A 9,021-nucleotide genomic window follows, 5' to 3' on the forward strand; every position below is an offset into this window, starting at 1 on the left:
CCAGGCTTACACAGCTGGGGCTCCGATCAGAAGCTGCCACTGCACCACCAATGAGGGGGAGGGGAGAGGTCCCTGTGGCCACTGCCACCAATGATTTTAATACTGGGGGGGTTGAGAGGGGCTGGCGCACTGTGCCACCAATGATTTTAATGGGATGGGGGGTTGAGGGGGGGGGGGGCACACTGCACCACCAATGATAAATTACCCCTTTATACAGGAGGCTGGTACTGGCAGATCAGCAGTTAACCCCTTAGGTGCCGCACCTGAGGGGTTAACTGCCTCTGATCGCAGCTCACTGTCAGCGGCAGGGTGCCGGCAATGCGATTCTGCTGCCGGCACCCGCCTCCTGTATTGTGTTAAAGACTGACTTTCACTATCAGGCCACACAGAGCGGCGCCCAGCGATGTCTCAGCACTCACCATTAGTCCTGGGCGCCGCTCCGTTCGCCTGCAGTGCTCCATTACTGTCTCCTCTCCTGCTCCACATGCTGCTGATTACTATCGGAGCGATGGGAGGAGACATCAGCTTCACTAGTGGGCGTTCCTTCTTCCTGGCTGTAGCGCTGTCCAATCGCAGCGCAGGGAGAAGGAACGCCCACTAGTGAAGCTGATGTCTCCTCCCATCTCTCCGATAGTAATCAGCAGCATGTGGAGCAGGAGAGGAGACAGTAATGGGGCACTGCGGGCGAACGGAGCGGCGCCCAGGACTAATGGTGAGTGCTGTGGCATCGCTGGGCGCTGCTCTGTGTGGGAAATGGGAATAGTCCTATCATTGGTGGCTCAGTGCGCCCGCCCCTCCTCCGCCCCTCTCCTCATTGGTGGCGCAGTGCGCCCGCCCCTCCCCCCCCCCTCTCTTCTCATTGGTGGCAGCGGTAGCAGCACAGGGGGGGGAGGACAGCTTCCTTCTCCCTGTGCTGCTGAGAGAACATGAGCGCGCCGATAGCAGCGCGCTCATGTTCAGAGATACTAGACTGCCGGGCCGCAAAGATATTCATTGCGGGCCACATGCGGCCCACGGGCCGCATGCTTGACACCCATGGTGTACACAGTTGCCATGTAATAACCGGTGTATACAGTGTACAGTCCCCATGTAATAACCGGTGTATATAGTGTACAGTCCCCATGTAATAACCGGTGTATACAGTCCCCATGTAATAACTGGTGTACAGTGATGGCCAGTTCGCAGTGTTCGCCAGCGAACACATGCGGGCTGCCATCTTGACTCAAGTCCGGCGATGCACAGGTAAGTCCTGTTAGGGACCACTCATTAAGGCGACCTTGACGTAGTGAGTGGCTTATTACGCTTTGGCCAAAATGTACACCAATGCCTTATTCAACATCCAGCATAGAGGCAGGGCAGAGTGCTGGTTGCAGTGTGCGATTGCATTTTGTGTTTTTGCGTTTGTATCTGTATTTCGCCATAGCAATCTGCACCTGCTAGGGGTTGTGCGGGCTGAATCTCCCATATTTTTTCTTTGTAGTATATATTGGAGGCGTGGCGATCTCCATGCAGTCATGCACACCTGACCGGTTAATCTGCCCCCTGGAGGCTGGTTTTAAAGTCAGTATAAAACTGAGTCTAGTTATATAGCACCTACCAGTAGCCATTAAGCTCCAGGAGAAGTATATAGTGGGCTCAGCATACATGTTGGTACTTGCATCCCTGGATCCGATGAAAGCTGTAATGGCACCGGACGGGGTTAAAAGCAGAGTGTGCTTGGCGTGCATGCTGCACCTGCGCTCCCTGGACTTTGTGTGGCTGTCATGGCCCATAAAAGGTAGGAACTAGTGTTAGGGACCACTCATTAAGGCGACCTTGACGTGGTGAGTGGCTTATTACACTTTGGCCAAAATGTACACCAATGCCTTATTCAACATCCAGCATAAAGGCAGGGCAGAGTGCTGGTTGCAGTGTGCGATTGCATTTTGTGTTTTTTAAGTCCTTACCTGTGCCGGTCTGAAATCAAATGCGGTCACCGGGAGCAGGCAGTTCCGAGAACAGCCTCCGGGGGCCTTCATCGGGTTGTTTTCGGAACTGCCTGCTCCCAGTGACCGCATTTGTTTCAGACAGGCTCCCGACACAGGTAAGGGCTTACCTGTGCATCGCCGGACTTGTGAGTCAAGATGGCAACCCGCATGTGTTTGTTGGCGAACACTGCGAACTGGCCATCACTATACAGTGTACAGTCCCCATGTAATAACCGGTGTATACAATGTACAGTCTCCATGTAAAAACGGGTCTATACAGTGTACAGTTCCCATGTAATAACTGGTGTATATAGTGTACAGTCTCCATGTAATAACTGTGAGGGATGAGAATCTATTTTGTATAAACATGTCCTCCATCTTGTGCATATGGGAGATTTTGGTCAGGTCCTATATGGAGCTTACAGGGTTAAATAGACAGTTTAAGTGTCAGTTTCCCCGAGCGCTCAAATCCCTTTTAATTTGGATTCCAACAATCACAGGTGAAGGGATATTTCCCTAACAAAAGGGAAATAACTTAACTTAAGGACACTTCATCTGGTCTCTAGGAAATTCCGGTCTGGGATTTGCAGATATAAGAAATAGCGCTAAAAGGTAAGAGACTTTATCTTACACTATATCTGTGTCTACCTGAGTGGTTTGTCCGGTTTGAGGATCTGGTGAATGGATGTACGTATAAGTCCTTTTATAGTTGAGACTATTTTTGGCAAGAACCTGAAAATGAGATGGACACGTTCATTTGCTAAGTGTTTAGTTTTGGGAGTTTTGGTATATGCCTTATTTGTTCTTTATTGTATGCGGAAAATCTTGGAGAATTACAGGACGAGTAATCAAAGTCCTTGGACTCCAATGTCCGGTTTGTGAGGTTTTGATTGGTTAAAAAACTCAGTAACAGAATAAACTAGGTAAATATAGTGGGGAAATTCTGAGGAAACTGAGAGAAAATAGACGTCTGAAGAATTGCTTAATTTTCTGAGGAAAAAGATTGACATACAAAATGGGGAACAATTTCAGTATACCAGAGGGTTACAAAACAGCTAAGACTTAAGTTGAAGAGAGGGAAGGAAAATAACGTTTGAAAAATATTGACAGGGTGTTGAAGAAGGTAGGAATGAAGGATGGAAATTTGAATGTGGATACTTGGGAAAGATTCAGAAGGACACATTGTGGTTGGATAAAGGATCATGGATGTGAAGAAGTAGTTAATACCTGGGTTAAAGTGGCAGGGGAAGTTGAAACTGAGGGGTGGCGAGGAGAAGTAGTCAGAGGTAGACTGTTGTATACTCAGAAATTAAAAGACAATGATGCTGACGAATGACCTCCCCCATATCCAACTGCCCCTAGACCTCCAAGAGGGAATGGAACAGAGGGATGGACTTGTAATATCTGTGGCAATCAGAATCCAGACTGAGCCAATGCGTGCCGAGCCTGTGGTGCCCCCCGACCCCACAGACCTATAGGACTCTACCCTGTTCTGACTAATACAAAAGCAAGACCAAAAGTGGCCCACATGCCAGAACTATAATTAGTGTATACAATAGATATTGCGGGAAAATTAGGGGGCCAACTATTGAAAAGTTGAGAGTACGAGCTCCTGAACCAAAACACAAAACCTAAAAAAATTGGAGCTTACAAAGTACTAGTACAAAAATATTTTATTGAGATCACAGTACCTTAATACATATTGTAAGCATCCAAGGAGTGAGGTTATCGATGGTAAGTATGTGTCACTGAGGCTGTGTCACCGCCAGTTCTGTGAGAAGGTCTGGCAGACGTTCTTCTCTCCCTCTTGCATGACGTTCTTTGTTTTGGTTTCACTTTTTCATCTCCTTTCGTTCTCCCAGGTGTCACCTATTTAGACTAATTGTCTCCCTTTATATTCCCTCCCATACTGCCTCACTTTGCGGTTTATACTACTTCCTGGATGAGGTGTTCACTGCTGGAGGCTGCTGCTGCTGTTTCCTCAGATAAGTCTTTTTCCTTTATTTGTGTTTCCTTGCTGGCTTGATTCTAGGTGACCCTGACTCCGTCCGTATTAAGTGCAGGGAGCCGGTGGTCGTGTCCCCTCACTATTATAGGGTTTTCAGGTGTCACACAGTATTAGGTACGTGGGCATGCAATCGTCTACCATAAAGATCTTTGCATGGGCATAACAGTCAGGGAGAGCTCTAGGAATTTTATAGGGCTCACCCATATGCTCCTTAGTTTGGGATCAAGCCAGTCGGATGTTTATTTATAATTTCCAGCTTTCTGCAACATCATCCGTAACATTATAAACCGCTATAACCGTCTTAAGCATGGATCCGGTTTCAGCCTTGATTGACCGCATGCAAGGTCTTTCGCTGGAGGTTTTGCTGGCGTTCATGGAGTTTGTTCCGAGTCTAAGATCTCGCTTCTGGATACATTCTCCGGGGGTAGTGAGAATTTTGTTTGCTTTATAGAGGCTTGCAAACTCAATTTTCGCATACTTCCCCATTCCTCTGGTGATGAGGAGCAGAGGTTGGGGATCATCATCTCGCTGCTCAGGGATAAAGCTCAGTCTTGGGCCTTTTCGCTGCCGGTGGGGGCGCGGCCCCTCCGATCGGTGGATGAATTTTTTGTAGCCCTGGGGCAGATATATGACCCGGATCGTATTGCTCTGGCTGAATCTAAACTGTGTCTTTTATGCCAGGGTAAACAGTCCGCAGAGATATATTGTTCTGAATTTCGGAAATGGGCAGCTGATATTGGTTGGAATGATTCTGCACTCCGAAGTCAATTTTGCCATGGTCCTTCGGAAAGATTGAAAGATGCATTTGCTTTTCATGAGAGACCAGCCTCATTAGAGTCTGCCATGTCTCTAGCTGTTCATATTGACAGGCGTCTTAGAGAGAGAGAGGAGACTACTCCTTCCTATCATATTCAGCCCAAGGACAGTGGGGCTGTCTCATTCAGTGCACAGGGGTCTCAGTCTCTCTCAATCCCCTCTAAGGAGGAGGCCATGCAGCTGGGTTTGCTTGCCTCTGATAGTAGAGGATTCAGCTCTCAGAGGAGGGTTTGTTTCTGTTGTGGGGGTATAAATAATTTGGCTAATCTTTGCCCCTCTAGGAGATTCATGGAGTTTTTTTTAGGGTAATAAAAGAAAAAGAAAATAAACCTCTAAAAACTTTCCATTTGCTACTACTGGCAAGGTTGATGCGGAAATTGAAGGTTTGCCATTTACTTGTAGTTCCCGTTTTCTCCTACCTGCCAGGGTGGCGCTAAACAGCAAGAACATTGTTTGTGAGATTTTTGTAGATAGTGGAGCAGCTGTCAATCTCATTGATAATCAATTTGCAATAACGCATGGTTTCCAGGTATGCATTTTGGAAAAGGATATACCTGTTTTTGCTATCGATTCCGCTCCACTTTCTCAAAGATCGTTAAAGATGCCCTTCATCTTTAGTTCACAATATCCTTTTGACTGTGGGTGACGCTCATGTTGAGGATATGTCATGTTTCGTCCTAAGCGGATTACCTACTCCTCTAGTGTTGGGGCTACCCTGGCTCACTAAACATAACCTCACCATTGATTGGCAAGCAAGGCAAATAAATGGTTTGAGTGAGTTTTGCAGAGAGAATTGCCTCACGGCGTCTCTTTCAGAGGTTTCTACCAAGACTGTACCATCTTTTCTCTCAGAATTTTCAGATGTGTTTTCCGAGAGTGGTGTCCAGGAGTTGCCCCCTCACCGGGAGTACGACTGCCCTATCAATCTCATCCCAGGTGCCAAGCTTCCAAAATCACGTTTATACAATCTCTCCCAACCTGAAAGAGTCGCTATGCGTATTTATATCTCTGAGAGCCTGAGAAAGGGACACATCCAACCCTCGAAGTCACCTAGTGCCGCAGTTTTTTTTTTTTTTGTAAGAAAAAAGATGCTTCTTTAAGACCTTGTCTGGATTTCAGGGAGCTGAACCGTATTACAATTCGTGACCCATATCCGCTTCCTCTAATCCCGGACCTGTTTAACCAGATTGTTGGGGCTAAAGTTTTTTCTAAGTTGGATTTAAGAGGGGCATACAACCTAGTCAGGGTAAGGGAGGGGGACGAATGGAAGACAGCCTTCAATACCCCTGAGGGTCATTTCGAGAATTTGGTTATGCCCTTTGGTTTGATGAATGCTCCAGCCATCTTCCAACATTTTGTGAACAGCATTTTTTATCATTTAATGGGGAAATTTGTACTGGTGTATCTAGATGACATTTAGATTTTTTCTCCTGATTTCAAGACTCATCGAGACCACCTACGTCAGGTCTTGCTGATTCTGCGGGAGAATAAATTGTACGCTAAACTGGAAAAATGTGTTTGCGGTTCCGGAGATTCAATTTCTTGGTTTTCTTCTCTCCGCTTCTGGTTTTCGCATGGACCTGTAATGACCGATCCTGTGCCTAAACCCTGGCTCTCCCTGAAATGAGCCCTAGATAGTGAACGGGCCGGTGGGATCGCTAGTCCTCACCACTGCACTAAGAGGGAAACACCAGGGAGAGGACAGACAAACACAAACACCCAGGTGGACGACAACAACTGTCCACAAAGGTCCAACAGGGATCCGGAGGGTAGCGTTCTGAATCAACAGTCAGAGAACGCAGCAACACAGCTCCAGTGGGTCAGGATAGATGTCCAGGCAGGAAGCTCTATCTCTGGCAACCAGAGAAGTGTGAGAGAGGAATATAAGGAGGTTTGGGAGTGCTGGACAAGGAACAGCTGAGGAGAAGGAGCTACGGATCCCTGAATGAGCCAAAAGGGTTTGCAAAGCAAACCCAGAAAGCTACCATAAGGAAAACAGCCCTATCTTAAATAGAGCGTGCAGCCAACCGCTGCGACTTCCTGACCCCGGGTATAACGGAGTCAGGCGTGGTTCTCGATACCCTCGTGACAGGACCCTGAGAAGGTCCGCGCTGTACTTGATTGGGAGCTTCTTGAAAATCAGAAGGCGCTGATGCGGTTTTTGGGTTTTGCCAATTATTACCGAAAGTTCATTTTGAATTATTCATCTGTTGTTAATCCACTCACTGATATGACTAAAAAGGGGGTAGATTTTTTTCTTGTGGTCGGTAGATGCACTTAAAGCCTTTTCTAGTATCAAAGAGCGTTTTGCTTCCGCTCCCACTTTAGTATAACCTGATGTCTCTCTACCTTTTATTGTTGAGGTGGACGCTTCTGAAATGGGTGTGAGTGCGGTCTTATCTCAGGGTCCCTCTCCTGCCAAATGGCGACCGTGTGCTTTTTTCTCAAGGAAACTCTCCTCTGCAAAGAGAAATTACGATGTGGGAGATAGGGAGTTGTTGGCCATCAAATTAGCTTTTGAGGAACGGCGCTATTGGTTAGAGGGAGCCAGACACCCTATTACCGTGTTTACCGACCATAAGAATCTGGCCTACTTGGAATCGGCCAAGCGTCTGAACCCGAGACAGATTAGATGGTCTTTGTTCTTCTATAGGTTTAATTTTGTCTTCACGTTCTGCCCTGGGGTTAAAAATGTTAAGGCGGATGCCCTGTCACGTTGTTTTCCGGGAGGGGAGAACTTTGAAGACCCGGGTCCAATTTTGGCTGAAGGGGTGGTCATCTCTGCTCTTTATCCTGATTTGGGAGCAGAGGTTCAGGCAGCCCAGGCAGAGGCTCCTGATCTTTGTCCTCATGGGAGGTTGTTTGTGCCTCTTGCTTTACGACACAAGGTTTTTAAGGAGCACCACAATACTGTCCTTGCTGGGCACCCGTGGAGTAGAGCCACAGTGGATCTCATTGCTCGGAGATTCTGGTGGCCGGCTCTTCGTAAGACGGTTGAGAGTTTTGTGGCAGCCTGTGAGACCTGCGCTCGTGCCAAGGTCCCTCATTCTCGGCCATCGGGTTCTCTCCTCCCGTTACCCATTCCTTACCGTCCTTGGACGCATCTGTCCATGGACTTCATTACGGACCTGCCTCGTTCCTCGGGGAAGACTGTGATTTTGGTGGTAGTGGACCGTTTTAGCAAAATGCTGCATTTCATTCCCTTTCCTGGGTTACCCAATGCTAAGACGTTGGCGCAAGCGTTTGTTGATCCTTCAGACATAATTTCTGATAGGGGAACGCAATTTGTTTCCAGATTCTGGAAGGCCTTCTGTTCTCGCTTGGGGATTCTGTTGTCCTTCTATTCTGCTTTTCACCCACATTCGAATGGTGAGACCAAACGCGTCAATCAGAATCTGGAGACATATCTGCGCTGTTTTGTGGCAGAGAATCAGGAGGATTGGTATTCTTTTTTGTCCCTTGCTGAGTTTGCTTTAAATAACAGTCGCCCGGAGTCCTCTGATAAGTCACCATTTTTTTGTGCATATGGCTTCCATCCGCAGTTTGGGACATTCTCTGGAGAGGGGTCTTCTGGTTTACCTGATGAGGAGAGATTTTCCTCATCTTTGTCATTTATTTGGCAAAAGACTCAGGGTAATCTGAAGAGGATGAGTGAGAGATATAAGCGTGTGGCGGATAAGAGACGTGTCCCTGGTCCGGACCTGAATGTGGGTGATCTGGTGTGGTTGTCTACAAAGAATATCAAACTGCAGGTTCCCTCCTGGAAGTTGGGTCCTAAGTTTATTGGGCCTTACAAGATCCTGTCCGTCATCAATCCTGTTACCTTCCGTTTTGATGTTCCTCAGACTTGGAAGATCAATAATGTTTTTCACAGGTCCCTATTAAAACCTTATGTCCAACCCACTGTACCCTCCTCTTTGCCTCCTCCTCCTATTGTTGTTGATGGTAATCTTGAATTTCAGGTCTCTAGGATTGTGGATTCTCGCATTATCCGCGGTTCTCTCCAGTACCTCGTTCATTGGGAGGGTTATGGTCCTGAGGAGAGGATGTGGGTCCCAGTGGCGGACATTAAGGCCACTCGTCTCATCAGGGCTTTCCATAGGTCTCATCCCTTAGAAGGTGGGCTCTGAGTGTCCGGAGTCCACCTGTAGAGGGAGGGGTACTGTCACCGCCAGTTCTGTGAGAAGGTCTGGCAGACGTTCTTCTCTACCTCTTGCATGACGTTCTTTG

This window comes from Bufo gargarizans, chromosome 11, assembly GCF_014858855.1.
Source record: "Bufo gargarizans isolate SCDJY-AF-19 chromosome 11, ASM1485885v1, whole genome shotgun sequence".
NCBI classification, from domain to species: Eukaryota; Metazoa; Chordata; class Amphibia; order Anura; family Bufonidae; genus Bufo; species Bufo gargarizans.